This window comes from Aquarana catesbeiana, linkage group LG09 (genome assembly GCF_042186555.1).
Source record: "Aquarana catesbeiana isolate 2022-GZ linkage group LG09, ASM4218655v1, whole genome shotgun sequence".
NCBI lineage: Eukaryota > Metazoa > Chordata > Amphibia > Anura > Ranidae > Aquarana > Aquarana catesbeiana.
In genome coordinates this window covers 129203104-129222064 of record NC_133332.1, presented here as the reverse complement: position 1 = coordinate 129222064, position 18961 = coordinate 129203104, and positions in this window count along the sequence as shown.

Below are 18961 nucleotides of genomic sequence, written 5' to 3'. Positions count from 1 at the left end.
TATACTCAGCAGAAATTTGGGCCTTAGGTGTCGTTGTGGCCACAACACTGTAATGGCCCGTACGCATGGTCGGATTTTCCGATGGAAAATGTGCGATCGGAGCGTGTTGTCGGACATTCCGACCATGTGTGGGCTCCATCGGACTTTTTCCATTGGATTTTCCGACACACAAAGTTTGAGAGCAGGCTATAAAATTTTCCGACAACAAAATCTGATCGCGTCAATTCCGACCGTGTGTGGCCAGTTCCGACGCACAAAGTGCCACGCATGCTCAGAAGAAATTCCGAGACGGAACAGCTCAGTCTGGTAAAATTAGCGTTCGGAATGGATACAGCACTTTCATCACACTGCAATGTTTTAAATAGTTTAATACAGCGCACTCTGTTCATCTTTATAATGTGAGAAGAATGAAATAGTTTTGCTGCTCATATTCACACAGACTTCTCACAAACGTATTTCTTTATTATTTATCGGGATTCCCTCAATATATTTTGATTTGTCACATCTGACCAAATTTCTTTTTGGTTGTTTTTTTTTGGGGGGTTTCTATTTTTTTAAAGGCTGTTTTTTTTATTTTTTTATTTTGTGTTTTACTTCATAATATTTTTGTGTGTGTTTTGTGTGTCAAGTTACCACAACACCATTATTATCTTGTATTATTTAATCTCAAGGAGATTGTTTGGTGTTGGTGTCTCTTGTTAATTTCACATTGTATTTTTGGAATGTACCTGCCTCCTCACAAGCAAACTGTCCTTTCTGAAGGAAAACACACATAGGCAAGTATAATTGAAAAAAAATTCCTTTATTAAGGGCTAAGAACCAAACAAAGAGGGAGGCAACGCTGGAGAAACAGCAGAAATTGGCGAAGCCTTTGACCCCCAGGGCAAACATCAATTATTTTCCAGCAAAATTGGTGGCCTGAGGAGTCCTTATCTAAGGGAGTGCAGTCTGGTCCAGAAGTCCCAGAGATCTGGAAAGCAGCAGATGACATCTGTGTCCCCAGGCTGTGGTACTACAAGAGGCTGCATATTTTGCCGGACCAGACTAAACCCAGGGTCATCACTCTCTGGTCTTCTTCCCACGCTTCCTTCCCGGCTGTGGCTCTGGTGTTGGAGATGTGGCAGGAGGAGGTGTAGGACCTGGAGGAGGAGGAGGAGGAAGAGGAGGAGGAGGACCATGTGTGAGGTCACAAATGTGGGTAGCTCATGTTATTTTGCCCCTCAACCCCTTATTGAGAGCTTCCAAAATGAGGAACTCACACAGGATTTGTTGGCCCTCCTCCATCTGCATCATTTTGCAGGCAGTTATGCCAGCAAAGTCCTCCTCCACAGTGTGGGGGGTTCTCAGGGCCTCTGTAGCCTTCCAAAAGAGGCCTATGGCAGCCTCCTCCAGGTTACTCCTCTTCCTGGCACTTTGTCTTTGAAGGTGTAGGGGAGGGACCTGGATATCAGGCAGCCTGCTTGGCCCGGCCACCTCCTGGCTGAGACTTCCCTGTGTATGAAAAAGGGACATGGTTTTAGTTTTTGCTTCATCAATCACAATCAGAAATTATTAGTACTCCAATCTAACATCTAGTTAGCATCATTGATTGGACAACCAGAAATATTTAGAGGAATGCTATACCTGGCTCAATCTGGGCTCCTCCACATGTTGCTGCCTGGAAGGCCCAGGTTGGGCGTCAGAAGCCTCTGATTTGGGGGGAAGGAAGCATGGAAGGAAGAGTGGAGAGTGCTGGCCTATGTTCAGTCTGACCTGCCAGAAAATGCAGCCTGTCATAGTACCAGAGCCTGGGGACATAGATGTCATCTGCAGCTCCTGATCTCTGGGAATCCTGGACCTTCTTGTGTTCCCTTAGATAAGTGCTCCTCAGGCCACCAATTAGAACCTTCAAATAGATGATGTCTGCTGTGGGGATCACCGACTTCACAAATTGCAGCAAATTATCCAGCGCTGCCTTCCTCTTTGGTTCTTATATTCCAGGTGGTTTATCTGCTACAGACAAAGCAGCTCCCTGAACATATCAATGAAGATTGGCATAAAGTCCTTATCTTTCAAGATATCCATTTTCACTGCAAGACACAACACAAGACAAACCCTAATGTCAGCCTAAAGTCTTCTAAACTTGTGCAAATACAGGCCTCAATCTAGAAGCAGTATAGGCCCAATGTTAAATCTTACCTTCGCTATCACGATTGGCGCCTCCGTTACTCCTTCCTCCACTCACAGATCGTACGTACTACGCACCCGTGTTACGCTTTATAGACACTGTGCATGCATGAAACCCCACCCGCCCCTGATGTTCTTTCTAGTCTATTCCCCGCCCCTTCTCATTCGTAGCAGTGGGGAAGAGCACATGGCGGAGACAGAGCAAGTGTCTGATAATTACACCTACGAGGAGGAGGAGGAGGAAAGCCCGGAGGCAGAAACGTCCCGATCCAGAAGGAGACGATTTAAGGCATCAAATATGTCCTTTGGGGAAATGTTGGAGATGGTCAACATAATGAAGAGGGCCGACTATGACGGGAAGTATGGACCTTACCCCAACCCCAATGTCAGAAAGGCCAAGATCATGGGGAAAGTGGTCAAGAGTCTGCACCGGAATTTTGGGGTACGATGATCGAAAGATCAGCCCAGGAAGCGGTGGTCGGACCTCAAATTAAGAGAGCATGAGCAGTACAGAAAGATCCGGAGAGTGCTGCAAAAAAGTAAGTAGTTGTGCTGTGTTCCTATTCTTTATTTTTATTACATTTGTGCTGCTCCGTGTGCTTTTCTTAACTGTTGTCCAGTTTAAAATGGCAACTTTCATGTTCATGGGCACATTATTCGTTTGTATCAAACATTGTTCGTTCGGCCTAGAAAACACCATGGTTTTGGCCATATACATTTGGCCAAATTTTGTAGGGCCTACTTGTCTGAAACTAATTTGGTTGTGTGGATGGGTTTGTAACTAGAATGAAATGCAAACTATATTCTGTGTAAGGAGAGGACACTCAGCAGCAGTTTTAACATCTGGATGCTGGAGCACTAGTGTGGGACACAAGAACACCCTTTTTATTAGGGGGCCCACACAGGTGCTCCAGTGTATACTATAGGGGTGTCTCCATCTGTGAAGCTTGTACAAGACAGGTAAAGTATTCAAGCTTGACAAAGGACAAGAAAAATGCTACATCTTGGAACTCTGCCCACAAAAAAAATTGTACCCCATTTCCAAACAATGTTTCATATTTATAGTTCTGCCATCAAATATCTGTGTGCTAAGTATTGCAATTTTTTTTTTACATAGGGGAGAAAAGACTTGGAGAACACCCCTCATCTGAGGAGACCAGAGACCCCCCACCTCTGGAAGAAGGGGAAATCCACCCAAGACAAACAGAGCAGGAGGAGAAAGACGTGGTGGAAATTGGCACCACAACAGGTGAGTGTCTGCTACCACAGTCTCAGGTTAGAGATGGATGCCGGCATATTTATAATACATGGGTTTTTTTTGTTTCTATCTTTTTAGGTGATCGTGATGTTGTGGGTCCAGATCCTTTCACCTCGGAAAGTGCACAGATCCTGATCGGGGAGATCATGGGGTGTAATAGGGACTTGGAAAACATCAAGAAAAACATCAATGATGTTCTTCAAATAAATAAGAACATCATTGATGTTTTCGGGAGAGTATAAAACCCCTCCAAATCCCTTTGTTTTTTGGTGTTCTACAAGTTTTTTAAATTTTTTGACAAATTGGAGAAAAGCCAAATTTTGAAGATGCACACAGTGTGTCAACATGTGCTATCTGCCATCACGGGAGATCAATGGATGCGTTTTGGGGGTGCAACCCCTTCCTCAATAATAAAGTAGCTGAGAGGAAGGGGTTGCACCCCCAAAACACGTCCCTTGATCCCCCATGATGGCAGCTAGCACATGTTGACATTCGGCTATTTGTATGCATCTTCAAAATTTGGCTTTACCTGGGGTGACGTCACTCCATCTGAACGCAATATCAAACACAGTTTGTAAATGCTCATGTCTGATATTGCCTTCAATTTCTACCAAATGTGAACTTTGTAAGTTCAAGATTTGTGTCTTTTTTGTTGGTTTTAAACATGCCTGTTTTATCTTAAATGGACTGTAACGAGCCCCTTTGCTCGCTCGGTTCCACTCTCCCGACACTCCTCTGCAGCTATTGAATCAGATTGCAACGTCTGATGGTTCGGTCATCCAATGCTCTGGGATTAGAACTACAGCTCTGTGCCATTCTAACCCAGTTGTGATAGCTCAGAACAAACACCAGGCAGGCTGTATGTAAGTTCAAACAGGAATCTCACTTTATTGCAAAATACAGGCTTTTATACACTAAAAGTGGAGGTGCAGACCTCCTGCTCATATTACTCTAACAATACAGCTGTAACCTAATTAACCTAATTAACATGAGCTAATTAACTAATCCCTTTAGACAGCCTAGATGACTCAGACATGACCGTTAGGCCAGACTGGCCGTCTTGTAGTTCAGAAAATCCAATCAACATTATCACAATCAACATAGACTCTTCTTCACACAATAGCAGAGTTAATTAACACAAATAACAATGGGGATCTAATGACTCTTATGCCGCGTACACACGGTCGGACTTTTCGGCTACAAAAGTCCGACAGCCCGTCCGACAGACTTTCGACGGACTTTTGGCGGACTTTTGGCAGACTTGCAGCAGACTTTCTAACGAACGGACTTGCCTACATACGATCACACAAAAGTCCGATGGATTTGTACGTGATGACGTACACCGGACTAAAATAAAGAAGTTGATAGCCAGTAGCCAATAGCTGCCCTAGTGTGGGTTTTTGTCCGTCGGACTAGCATACAGACGAGTGGATTTCTGGGTCTGGTGTAGTTATGACGTGAAGATTTGAAGCATGTTTCAACTCTAAAGTCCGTCAGATTTGCGGCTGAAAAAGTCAGCTGAAAGTCCGGGGAAGCCCACACATGATTGGATTGTCAGCCAGCTTTGGTCCGTCGGCGTCCGTCGGACTTTTGTAGACGAAAAGTCAGACCGTGTGTGCGCAGCATCAGATCCCATAGTAGACTTATTTACAATACACATTTTAGCAGACAATAGACAGACAGGTGTTGGAATTTACATCAGCATCTCCTAACAGTATCTGTCCCAGCATTATGAATCAGTCACTATTCCAATATGGCAAATCCAGGGTCCCCAGAGTCTGTGTGTCCTGGGGGACCAGGACCCGAATCCACAGTAATACCACCTCAAGGGTCCCCAGGCATACAGCTCACAAAGAGCACCGTTCCCCAAATGCAAGGGCTCACTCCGTCATGCTGTTGGGGATCTGGGCCGACTGCCCAGCATCCCTGGGGTATACAGGTGGAGACTGAAGTCCCATCCACCTTCACAGGACATCCATCCTCTGTTAGTTGAGGGCAGAGTCCAGCAGTACTCGGCCCTGTTGCCAGCCCTTCTGCTGGAAACCCCACACCATCTGCTCCAGCTAACTGTTGGGGAGGGACGACGAACACCTCCTCTCCCTTCTCCCCTGTATTCTGATCTGCTGCTGGGAAGTGACCACCTCCTTCTCACCCTGAGCCTCCGGAACTGCCGCAGGTGTAGGGCAGAGATCTTGGACCCTCTGTCCGGTTGCCAGTGCTTCAGCTGGGGAAGTTGCTTGTGACTTCACAGATACTTCTGTTGGTGCTGGGCAGAGCATAGTGAAGTTTGGCCCTAATAACAGCTCCTCTTCTGCTGGAGGCTCACCAGGTTGTTCTTCCTCAGCAGAAAAGTCTATCAAATCCCCTGTCTCTGCAACTGGTGTCTGGAGATAAAGGTTCACCATCTCCTCTCCGTGGAACCCAGAAGATGCTATCAGTGCTGGGCAGAGCACAGTAAAATTTGGCCCTAATAACAGCTCTTCTTCTGCTGGAGGCTCACCAGGTTGTTCTTCCTCAGCAGAGAAGTCTATCAAATCCCCTGTCTCTGCAACTGGTGTCTGGGGATAAAGGTTCACCATCTCCTCTCCGTGGAACCTAGAAGATGCTATCAGTGCTGGGCAGAGGTTAGCAGAGCTCTGCCCTGTTGTCAGCACTTCAGGTTTGGGGACGGCAATCTTCAGATTTTCCACTGCCGATTCTCTGGCATTCTGCTGGACAGGCACATTCCTCCATCCAAGATCATCCAATGCAGAAACAGGTTCATCAAGTCAGTCAGCATTTGCTGCATCCGCCATAAGACCTCCGCCTCCATAGCTGCGGGTGCAGGTTGGCAAAGCACACCGTTACTCTGCCACATTGTCAACTCTTCAGCCAGGATTTCAGAGTTGTCAACTGGTATTTCATGATAGTCCCAGGCAAAGGGAGCACCACCCTGCTGCTGAGAAGAGTCTAACAGCTGTTTGTAGGGGATCTCCAACTCCCATTCCTGAATGGCCAGAAACTCCAAATCTTCCAGTGCCCAGTGCACTTCTGAGACATTCAGTCTCCGCTCTCTGTGCTCCATTATTTCCTCCAATCGCCACTCCTGATCACTTCCAAAGTCAGGGTCCCTAGACAGCCTCCAGTATAACAATTCCAGGCCATTGTAGTGAAAGCCTTCTGTGGGGCTGTCATCCGCTGTCCATGGGCACACTTGGGTTACATACCACTGGAGGGCTCTGTAGCTCTCGTCCAACCGCATTTCTGCCCGGATCAGCCTGCTTAACTCGGCTGTCCACTCCTGGTTCAGCTGTTCCCCCAAAAACAGCATTCGCACTTCATACTGTGACCAGTACCTTACATGGATGGAGGGGAGAACTTTTCCCTGATGTCGCTGCTCACGGGCTAGCGCTTCCTTCCAGAGTTCACAGCGGATAGAATCAAACCATCCTAGCAGGACCTGCTCTGATACCTGTCCTCTGTGCTGTATCTCCTTCTCTCGCAACCTCCTTCTGAATTCCTCATCCATGGTGGCTGGTATCTCTCCTCTCCTGCTATCCTGCTACCTTGGATCCGGGTGATGGTTTGGATGTGTTCACGGCAAGGAAGCACGATCCCACCATTCCCTCCATGGCTCTCAAGTAAGTCTTTCAGCGTGGCTCTCCTGCAGGCTGGTTTGGAGTGTCCCAGTAACTGGAGAGCAAATCCCACTGCTGCCCACCAATGTAACAAGCCCCTTTGCTTGCTCGGTTCCACTCTCCCGACACTCCTCTGCAGCTATTGAATCAGATTGCAACGTCTGATGGTTCGGTCATCCAATGCTCCGGGATTAGAACTACAGCTCTGTGCCATTCTAACCCAGTTGTGATAGCTCAGAACAAACACCAGGCAGGCTGTATGTAAGTTCAAACAGGAATCTCACTTTATTGCAAAATACAAGTTTTTATACACTAAAGGTGGAGGTGCAGACCTCCTGCTCATATTACTCTAACAATACAGCTGTAACCTAATTAACCTAATTAACATGAGCTAATTAACTAATCCCTTTAGACAGCCTAGATGACTCAGACATGACCGTTAGGCCAGACTGGCCGTCTTGTAGTTCAGAAAATCCAATCAACATTATCACAATCAACATAGACTCTTCTTCACACAATAGCAGAGTTAATTAACACAAATAACAATGGGGATCTAATGACTCTTAGATCCCAAAGTAGACTTATTTACAATACACATTTTAGCAGACAATAGACAAACAGGTTTTGGAATTTACATCAGCATCTACTAACAGTATCTATCCCAGGATTATGAATCAGCCACTATTCCAATATGGCAAATCCAGGGTCCCCAGAGTCTGTGTGTCCTGGGGGACCAGGACCCGAATCCACAGTAATACCACCTCAAGGGTCCCCAGGCATACAGCTCACAAAGAGTACCGTTCCCCCAAATGCAAGGGCCCCCGATCGATCGGCAAGAGGCTAGCATACAGTCCCCTCCAAAAGTCTCTTTCCCGGCTAGGTCTGTCACATGGACATTTCTATTTTTTCTAATGTGACCCCAAAAATTGTTATACAACAAACATGTTGGTTTGTTTTAAAAACCTTTTCTAAATGCACATGTGATTGTGCTAGTATTAAAAAGATTGTTAATCAAGAATGTGTGGATTATTGTCTCAACACTACAACACTTTTGTGGTGCTTTAATTGCTGTTTTTTGTGACAATGGGTGTTATTTCCTAAGGGCAAATCCACTTTGCACTACAAGTGCAGGTTCAAGTGCACTTGTAGTGCAAAGTGTCTTTGCCTTTAGTAAATAACACCCAACAGTGCTTTGTATAAGGTTACACAATCACGCCATTTTCAGGACTCACCACATTTCTCTCAGGGTCAGCTAAAACACAACCAGTAAATGTCACCAAAGATTTGATTTTTTTTTTAAATTTGAAAAAGGTTTTAGACATTGTCTTGCATATTGATGGCCACCCTACCCGCAAAGAATTCAAGGTATCTTAGCCGGACATCACGGGCACTCAGGGGGGGCAAGCCAGGACGGCCACTTTCAAGCGCCGTCAGGGTTGGTTCATTTTGAATTCCGGGCTCAGGTCCAACTGAGCCAGCATAGTTGGCAGAATGTTTCCATAAAAAGTTGTGTAGAACACAGCACGCCAGGATAATGTAATGCCATATGTATGGGTGTAAGAAATAGCCATTAATTAAAAACCCTCTGGTCCGGGGTGAGAGTCCTCATCGGGAATGGCCGCATAAGATGGTCCCCCAGCTCAAATGCTTCATCCGCAACAAAGACGAATGGGAGTCCTTCCACATTGTCTTCTGGAGGTGGTAAGTCCAAGCTGCCATTCTGGAGACGCCTGTAGAACTCTGGGCGATGACTCCACCATCAGACATCCGGCCATTCTTCCCCACGTCCACATACAGAAACTCATAAGTAACCGACACCACCGCCAACATCACAATACTATTGAACCCCTTGTAGTTGTAATAGTACAACCCCGAGTTGGGTGGTGGGACGATGTGCACGTGTTTCCCATCAATTTCCCCTCCGCAGTTAGGAAAGTCCCACCTCTGGGCAAAGTGGGAGGCCACAGTCTGCCATTCCTGTGGTGTGGAAGGAAACTGTGGAGTCAAAACAAAAAAAAAAATTAGTCATTTTGCACATAAACAGGGAAAGCAGGTTACACACAAACATTCTTGGCCAACATCAAGATAACATTTTTTGGAGGGAGTTTTTAAAGACCAAAGTATAAGGTACAACTATCAGATTCCTCCCCCCCCCCCTCTCATGGGCCATTTCTAACATTATGGGGGGGGAGCTCTTGGACAGGTAACCCTCTCCACTTTATTGAGAGATGAATGCCTAAATAATGGGTCTTACTTTGGCCAGCCCCTCCTTAGTTACACTATTGGCAGCCCACTGGACAGGTAAGAAGTGTCATAATACAAAGATATAAATACACACTGTACACATTTTAGCACATTTGGACATTCTGCTATTACCTATCAAGATAATAATAGGATACAAAAACTTTAAACAGTACCATTTGAAATTATACAGGCAAGCCCTTGCACTACATGCTTTGGGGAATTCTTCCATACATCTGAGCACAAAAGAGATGGGTATAGTGTGTATGGGTTTGGCAAAGTCAGCAGATAGATGATTGAGGATAGATAGAGAATTGTTATCAGCTGACTTAGCAGTTGGGGGAGGGAGGGTTCCAAATGATTTGGGGACACCCAAAAAAAAGCTTCTGGCACTCTGCCTGAATTTAAAGCACAAATCACATTTCAAAACATTTTAGGGGGTATTTAGGGTAAAGCACTACTATGGAGCTGACAAAATACATTGCTAAGTGACTACATGAGGTGAATATAGGGCCAGCAGACCATGATGGGGAGGTAAGTGAAGGCAAATATGTATGAGAGACAACAAAAATAATTACATAAAAATCCAGCATGCATGAGGACAAAGGGGACATTCACAGCATATTCCAATCAGGGTAATTAGAGAATGAGGAAATAAATACAATACATTAGCAAACATTAAATACAATAAAATGTGATATTAAAGGATAAAAATCTTACCTTAATATACTCCTTCTGCAGGACCTGAATGATGGCAGAACAGGTCTCTGGGATAATAATTCCCAGAGCCTGGGGGGAGATGCCTGTCAAGAACTTCAAGTCCTGCAGGCTTCTCCCCATCGCCAAGTACCACAGGGTGGCGACGAGCCTCTGCTCCGGAGTGATGGCTTGCCTCATGCAGGTATCCTGCCTGCTGATGTAGGGGGTCAGCAAAGCCAACAAACCGTGAAATATGGGGTCCGTCATCCTGAGAAAGTTCCTGAAATCATCAGGATTATTCTCACGGTCACGGAGCATATGACAGAACTGGTCATGCTGGAGCAACCAATTCTTGGTCCATGAACTCCTCCCCACCCTGTTCATGGACTGGACTTGTGTCAAGGTAAGGACCCCAACACCAAGCCCCCGCACAGCACGAACTCTACGAGGAGTACATATATGCAACATGGCTAGAAAATGGTCGGCTGCTCAGAACGAAGTAACAGAACGCACTGAAGAATGGCAAGGCCTGTGAAGAACGACCTGAAAAACAGTAACGAACAAATAAGAACACAATGACTGAGTCATGCATAGCTTGCTGCATGCACTGAAGAGCAGATACAAACCCACAAGCACAAACTGAACAGCAGAAAATGATCTGAAAACCACGAGTCTGAAAAAGCGCGAATCGTCTCTCACCAAACTTTTACTAACATGATATTAGCAAAAGGAGCCCAAAGGGTGCCGCGCTTGGTTCTGAACTGGCCTTTTCTAGTCTCGTTGTACTTGGTGTACGTCACCGCGTTCTTAGCAAGCGGAAATTCTGACAACTTTGTGCGACCGTGTGTACGCAAAACAAGTTTGAGCCAACATCCATCGGAAAAAATCCATGGATTTTGTTGTCGGAATGTCCGATCAATGTCCGATTGTGTGTACTGGGCATAAGCCCTCACAGGGCCCTGCTGTGAAATATTAGATCAAGAATTGTAATTACATGCCCCTGTTGAACAAGGGCAGAAAAATTGGGCCTTTAGTGGTGATGGTGGTGCTGGTGCCACAACACTGTAAGTCCTCACTCGCTCTTGGTGGGCGCAGAAACGGGCCCTGCTGTGAAATATTAGATCAAGAATTGTAATTACATGCCCCTGTTGAACAGGGGTTGAAAAATTGGGCCTTAGGCACTGGTGCTGGTGCCACAACACTGCAACCCCTCACAGATACTCTAGTTGGAATGCAGGAACAAGCCCTGCTGCAAAGTATTGAATCAAAAATTGTAATTACACGCCCTGTTAAACAGGGGCAGAAAAATTGGGCCTTTGGTGGTGGTGGTGGTGCTGGTGCCACAACACTGTAAGTCCTCACTCGCTCTTGGTGGGAGCTGAAACGGGCCCTGCTGTGAAATATTAGATCAAGAATTGTAATTACATGCCCCTATTGAACGGGGGCTGAAAAACTGGGCCTTAGGCACTGGTGGCGGCATCCAGAACTAAAAATGTTCTTACAAGCTATCAGCATGATCATTGAGGAGGAAGAGGATAATTACTCAGGATAGTCACTCAGCATCAGCATAGGCAGTCTTTGAAGGGATCTGAGATTTCAAAAAAAATTATTCGGTTACATCAGCATCAGGTGCTTGGTAGCTGGTGGTGATCCAAGACTCATTCAGACTGATTCATTTTTATGAAGGTCAGTCGATCGACCGAGTTGGTGGACAGACGCACCCTGTGATCGGTTACAAAGCCTTCAGCAGCACTGAATGTGCGTTCCGAAAGAACGCTGGGTGCAGGACAGGCCAGTAGCTCAATTGCATACTGTGCAAGCTCTGGCCAGTGATTCATCCTCAAGACCCAATAACCCAGAGGATTTTCTGTGAGAAAGGTGTCCAAGTCAGATTTTGCCCCTAGGTATTCCTGCACCATGTAAAATAGACGCTGGCGATGGTTGCTGGAACCGATCATACCTTGGGGCTGCGGACTAAAAAATTGTCTGAACGCATCGGCCAGACGGCCACCTTCTCCACCTCTCCTTCTTTGACTGACCGAAACCTCACCAACACGTTGTCCAGAAACAGTAGTTTGTAACCTCCCAGTCTCTGGGAACGCGTTGCACAGACCTTTCTGCAAGGCCTCCTAAGATGTTTCATCCTCTGCTCCCTCTGCGATGGAAAGATAAGGTCCGCAACCTTACCCTTGTAACGTGGATCAAGGAGGTTTGCCAGCCAGTATTGGTCCTTCTCCTTGATACCACGAATACGAGGATCCTTACGCAGGCTTTGCAGGATCAGGGAGGCCATGCAGCGTAGGTTTGCTGAGGCATTCGGTCCGGAGTCCTCTTGGTCACTAAGGGCAACATGGTCCACAGCCACCTCCTCCCAGCCATATACAAGTCCATGTGTTTCTTGGGAGTGATCCCTTAAAGACTGCTGCTGATGCTGAATGCCAGGCTCCACCTCCATACTGACACATCCTCCTCCTCCTCCTCCTCCTCTTCCTGTGTGATCGGCGGGCACGCAGGAACACTGTCTGGATAAAGGGGCCTTGAGAGCTAAGGAAGTTCTCCCCTTCCTGCCTCTGTTCTGCCTCAAGTGCCCTGTCCATTATTCCACGCAGCATGTGCTCCAACAGGTGGACAAGGGGGATGGTGTCACTGATGCATGCACTGTCACTGCTCACCATCTTCGTGGCCTCCTCAAATGGTGACAGGACAGTGCATGCATCCCTGATCATGGCCCACTGGCGTGGGGAAAAAAAACAAGCTCCCCTGACCCTGTCCTGGTGCCATAGGCGCACAGGTACTCATTGATGGCCCTCTGCTGCGTGTGCAGCCGCTGCAGCATGGCCAACCTTGAGTTCCACCTGGTGAGCATGTCACAGATTAGGCGGTTCTTGGGCAGGTTAAACTCTTTTGGAGGTCTGCCAGCTGAGCACTGGCATTATATGACCGGCGGAAATGCACACAGACTTTCCTGGCCTGCCTCAGGACATCCTGTAAGCCCGGGTACCTGCCCAAGAACCGCTGCACCACCAAGTTAAGGACGTGAGCCAAACAGGGCACATGGGTCAGTTGTTCCTGTCAGAGGGCAGAGAAGAGGTTGGTGCCATTGTCGCAAACCACCATTCCTGCATTAAGTTGGCGTGGCGTCAACCACTTCTGAACCTGCCCCTGCAGAGCTGACAGAACCTCTACCCCAGTGTGGCTCCTGTCCCCCAAGCACACCAGCTCAAGCACCGCGTGACATGTTTTGGCCTGCATACTTGCGTAGCCCCTTGAACGGCTATGGAGCACTGCTGGTTCCGAGGACCAAGCACAGGAAGAGGCCATTGAGGAAGAAGAAGAAGAGGAGGGGGTGGAGGAGAGAGGTGTGTCACAATCCTTAGTAGTGGCATTTTGGAGACGTGGTGGCGGAACAACCTCCAACACTACTGTGCCTTGTCCTGCATCCTTCCCATCTGCCAGCAGAGTCAACCAATGCGCGGTGAAACTTAGGTAACGTCCCTGTCCATGCCTGCTGGACCATGAGTCAGCGGTAATATGCACCTTACCACTGACCGCCCTGTCCAGCGAGGCATGGACATTGCCTTCCACATGCCGGTAGAGAGCCGGAATCGCCTTCCGTGAGAAAAGTGGCGTTTGGGTACCTGCCACTGAGGAACCGCACATTCCACAAACTCACGGAAGGGGGCAGAGTCTACCAACTGAAAAGGCAGCAGTTGAAGTGCTAGCAATTTTGCCAAGCTAGCATTCAAGCGCTGGGCATGTGGATGGCTGGGAGCGAACTTCTTTCGGCGGTGCAGAAGCTGGGGCAGGGAAATTTGCCTGGTACAATCTGACGTCGGTGTACCGAAAGCAGATAGCCCACAAGTGCTTGGCTGTGACACACCTAATTCTACACCTTCATTTCTCTCAGTGCAGGTCTCAGAGATGACTGAAGGTATAGTGGGGTTGGAGATCTCAGCTGATGAGGAGCAAGGAGAGGTCCTCTTTGTTCTTTGGTGTGGTAGCACTGAGTATTACCAGGGAGGTGGACTTTTTAGGCTAAGAACCAGTGGAGAAGATATAGCAGTATAAAAAATATAAATTTATTGAAAAATACAATATCTAAAAAACAATGACAATTGTAACATATAGCATCTATGATTATTGTGCAGTGAGCCCTTGTATGTCTACGCGTTTCACCGTTAGGCTTCCTCAGGACACGGCCAAGGTTCACAGATGAGACAGAGAAGGAAATATGTCTCTATCTTAAATTGGAATGCAAAATTATGCAAGTCATGGTAGCATGAGAAAGTTCAATCAGCAGTAAGAAAGTATATTAGATATAGCTAAATATCTCAGCAGGGGCATGTAAACAATATTCCTAATTAAGGTGTGCAGTGTATTGCTGTCTGCCGGGGGTACACTGGATTATTTGTATCCTGAATATGCAGCAATGGGATTGTATAGAGCCTTCAGCATTGCTGATACTAAATCCAGGATCTAAGTGGTGAATCCGGTGTTGGCTCTCCTCCCTCTAATGGCTGCTCCCTTAATTAGGAATCCCCTGCTGAGATATTTAGCTATATCTAATATACTTTCTTACTGCTGATTGAACTTTCTCATGCTACCGTGACTTGCATAATTTTGCATTCCAATTTAAGATAGAGACATATTTCCTTCTCTGTCTCATCTGTGAACCTTGGCCGTGTCCTGAGGAATCCTAACGGTGAAACGCATAGACATACAAGGGCTCACTGCACAATAATCATAGATGCTATATGTTACAATTGTCATTGTTTTTTAGATATTGTATTTTTCAATAAATTTATATTTTTTATACTGCTCTATCTTCTCCACTGGTTCTTAGCCTAAAAAGTCCGCCTCCCTGGTAATACTCAGTACTACCTTATTTTGTATCCTCAATGATTTATGGACGTGGTTTATTTTTGGTGCACTTTCCTCTTTTTTTTGTGTTCTTTGGTGTGGGTCTTTTAAATACGCTTGCCAACGAACTGCATGGCAGGTCAACATATGTCTGGTCAAGCATGTGGTGCCCAAGCGGGAGATGTTTTGGCCACGCGAGATATGCTTGAGACATATGTTGCAAACAGCAGCGGTGCAAACTGATGCACTCTTCTCAAAAAAGGCCCACACCAAAGAACTTTTGTAATAACGCGCAGAGATAGCAGCGCCCTGCACATGCGGAGCTTTGGGGTGTGATGCTGTCAGTGTTCTGCCCTCAGGCTGGCCCCTGGAGGGCATCCTGCCTCGTTGGTGATGTGCCTCCTCCTCTTCCTCCTGATCCTCTCTCCTATCAGGCACCCACGTTGAGTCAGTGACCTCATCATCTCCTCCCTCCTCATCACTGGAGCAAACCTGGCAGTATGCTGCAGCAGGGGGAGCATGACTGCCAGATTGCTGACCTTCTTTTGCACCCCCTCTGTCCGTGCTCACGTTACTGCCTTCATCTAGCTCAGTATCATCATCAGAGCCTTCTAAACACTGGGCATCCTCCTGGAGCATGTACCCAACACTGTGGTCAAACAGTTCTAGGGACTCCTCAGGAGGACATGGTGGGGCTAGGGAAGGAGTCACTGATGCCATTGAGCCGAGGGAAGAGGCCGCGTTGGCAGCTGCTTTGCCAGACAAAGTACCCTGAGCATGGGTGAGAGAGGATGAGGAGGATGAGGACAGCTTGGTCATCCACTCGACCAAGTCTTCCGCATGTTGCGGCTCAACACGGCCAGCTGCCGAAAAAAAAAGTCCAAGCGTGTCCCACGGCCACGTGCTGATGAGGATGCACCGTCTCCACGACCAGCACTGTTGCCTCTAGACACAGAGCCTGCTTGCCCTCTTTTATTGGCTTGTGACTGTCTGCCTCTCCTTGTTGGCCTTCCAGACATACTAATGGCCTGTAGCTGCACTAAGCTGGGATATATATATATATATATATATATACTGATACTGCAGCTAGCAAAATCAACTGCCTGCCTGTAGTATGAGAACAACACCAACCTTCTACAGGTAGCTTTAGGTGAACACTGTGCAGAGCTTGCAAAAAACTAACTTGTAGCTTATTTAGCTGCCTGTGATAGTGATAGGATCAGGAAAACACCACCAACCTTCTACAGGTAGCTTTAGGTGAACACTGTGCAGAGCTCACAAAAAAATAACTTGTAGCTTATTTAGCTGCCTGCGGTAGTGATAGGATCAGGTAAACACCACCAACCTTCTACAGGTAGCTTTAGGTGAACACTGTGCAGAGCTCGCAAAAAATAACTTGTAGCTTATTTAGCTGCCTGCGGTAGTGATAGGATCAGGAAAACACCACCAAGCTTCTACAGGTAGCTTTAGGAGAACACTGTGCAGAGCTCGCAAAAAAATAACTTGTAGCTTATTTAGCTGCCTACGGTAGTGATAGGATCAGGAAAACACCACCAACCTTCTACAGGTAGCTTTAGCTAAACACTGTGCAGAGCTTGCAAAAAACTAAATTGTAGCTTATTTAGCTGCCTGCGGTAGTGATAGGATCAGGAAAACACCACCAACCTTCTACAGGTAGCTTTAGCTGAACACTGTGCAGAGCTCGCACTACACTAACTTGTAGTTTTAGCTGAACACTGTGCAGAGCTCGCAAAAAACGAATTTGTAGCTTATTTAGCTGCCTGTGGTAGTGATAGGACCAGGAAAACACCACCAACCTTCTACAGGTAGCTTTAGGTGAACACTGTGCAGAGCTCACAAAAAACTAACTTGTAGTTTATTTAGCTGCCTGCGGTAGTGATAGGATCAGGAAAACACCACCAACCTTCTACAGGTAGCTTTAGGTGAACACTGTGCAGAGGTTGCACTACACTAACTTGTAGCTTTAGCTGAACACTGTTCAGAGGACGCACTACACTAACTTGTAGCTTTAGCTGAACACTGTGCAGAGGTTGCACTACACTAATTTGTAGCTTTAGCTGAACACTGTGCAGAGCTCGCAAAAAACTAATTTGTAGCTTATTTAGCTGCCTGTGGTAGTGATAGGACCAGGAAAACACCACCAACCTTCTACAGGTAGCTTTAGGTGAACACTGTGCAGAGCTCACAAAAAACTAACTTGTAGTTTATTTAGCTGCCTGCGGTAGTGATAGGATCAGGAAAACACCACCAACCTTCTACAGGTAGCTTTAGGTGAACACTGTGCAGAGGTCGCACTACACTAACTTGTAGCTTTAGCTGAACACTGTTCAGAGGACGCACTACACTAACTTGTAGCTTTAGCTGAACACTGTGCAGAGGTTGCACTACACTAATTTGTAGCTTTAGCTGAACACTGTGCAGAAGTCGCACTACACTAACTTGTAGTTTTAGCTGAACACTGTGAGGAGGACGCACTACCCTAACTTGTAGCTTTAGCTGAACACTGTGCACTACACTAACATGTAGTTTTAGCTGAACACTGTGAGGAGGACGCACTACACTAACTTGTAGCTCATTTAGCTGCCTGTGGTAGTGATAGGATCAGGAAAACACCACCAACCTTCTACAGGTAGCTTTAGGTGAACACTGTGCAGAGCTCGCAAAAAAAATAACTTGTAGCTTATTTAGCTGCCTGCGGTAGTGAAAGGATCAGGAAAACACCACCAACCTTCTACAGGTAGCTTTAGGTGAACACTGTGCAGAGCTCGCAAAAAACTAACTTGTAGCTTATTTAGCTGCCTGCAGTAGTGATAGAATCAGGAAAACACCACCAACCTTCTACAGGTAGCTTTAGGTGAACACTGTGCAGAGCTCACAAAAAAATAATGTGTAGCTTATTTAGCTGCCTGCGGTAGTGATAGGATCAGGAAAACACCACCAAGCTTCTACAGGTAGCTTTAGCTGAACACTGTGCAGAGGTCGCACTACACTAACTTGTAGCTTTAGCTGAACACTGTTCAGAGGACGCACTACACTAACTTGTAGCTTTAGCTGAACACTGTGCAGAGGTTGCACTACCCTAACTTGTAGCTTTAGCTGAACACTGTGCACTACACTAACTTGTAGTTTTAGCTGAACACTGTGAGGAGGACACACTACACTAGCTTGTAGCTCATTTAGCTGCCTGTGGTAGTGATAGGATCAGGAAAACACCACCAACCTTCTACAGGTAGCTTTAGGTGAACACTGTGCAGAGCTCGAAAAAAAATAACTTGTAGCTTATTTAGCTGCCTGCGGTATTGATAGGATCAGGAAAACACCACCAACCTTCTATAGGTAGCTTCAGGTGAACACTGTGCAGAGGTCGCAAAAAACTAACTTGTAGCTTATTTAGCTGCCTGCGGTAGTGATAGGATCAGGAAAACACCACCAACCTTCTACAGGTAGCTTTAGCTGAACACTGTGCAGAGCTCACACTACACTAACTTGTAGTTTTAGCTGAACACTGTTCAGAGGACGCACTACACTAACTTGTAGCTTTAGCTGAACACTGTTCAGAGGACGCACTACACTAACTTGTAGCTTTAACTGAACACTGTGCAGAGGTCGCACTACACTAACTAGTAGTTTTAGCTGAACACTGTGAGGAGGACGCACTACACTAACTTGTAGCTTTAGCTGAACACTGTGCAGAGGTCGCACTACACTAACTTGTAGTTTTAGCTGAACACTGTTAGGAGGACGCACTACACTAACTTGTAGCTTTAGCTGAACACTGTTCAGAGGACGCACTACCCTAACTTGTAGCTTTAGCTGAACACTGTGCACAGGTCACACTAAACTAACTTGTAGCTTTAGCTGAACACTGTGAGGAGGATGCACTACACTAACTTGTAGTTTTAGCTGAACACTGTGCAGAGGTCACACTAAACTAACTTGTAGCTTTAACTGAACACTGTGAGGAGGACGCACTACACTAACTGTAAATAGTCTAGCTGCCTGACTGTGGTACTAATAGGATCAAAAGAACACCAGCAATTTTCTTCAGGTAGCTGTAAATACTGTAACAAGACAAACATGCCTGTCAGTAGGAAGATAA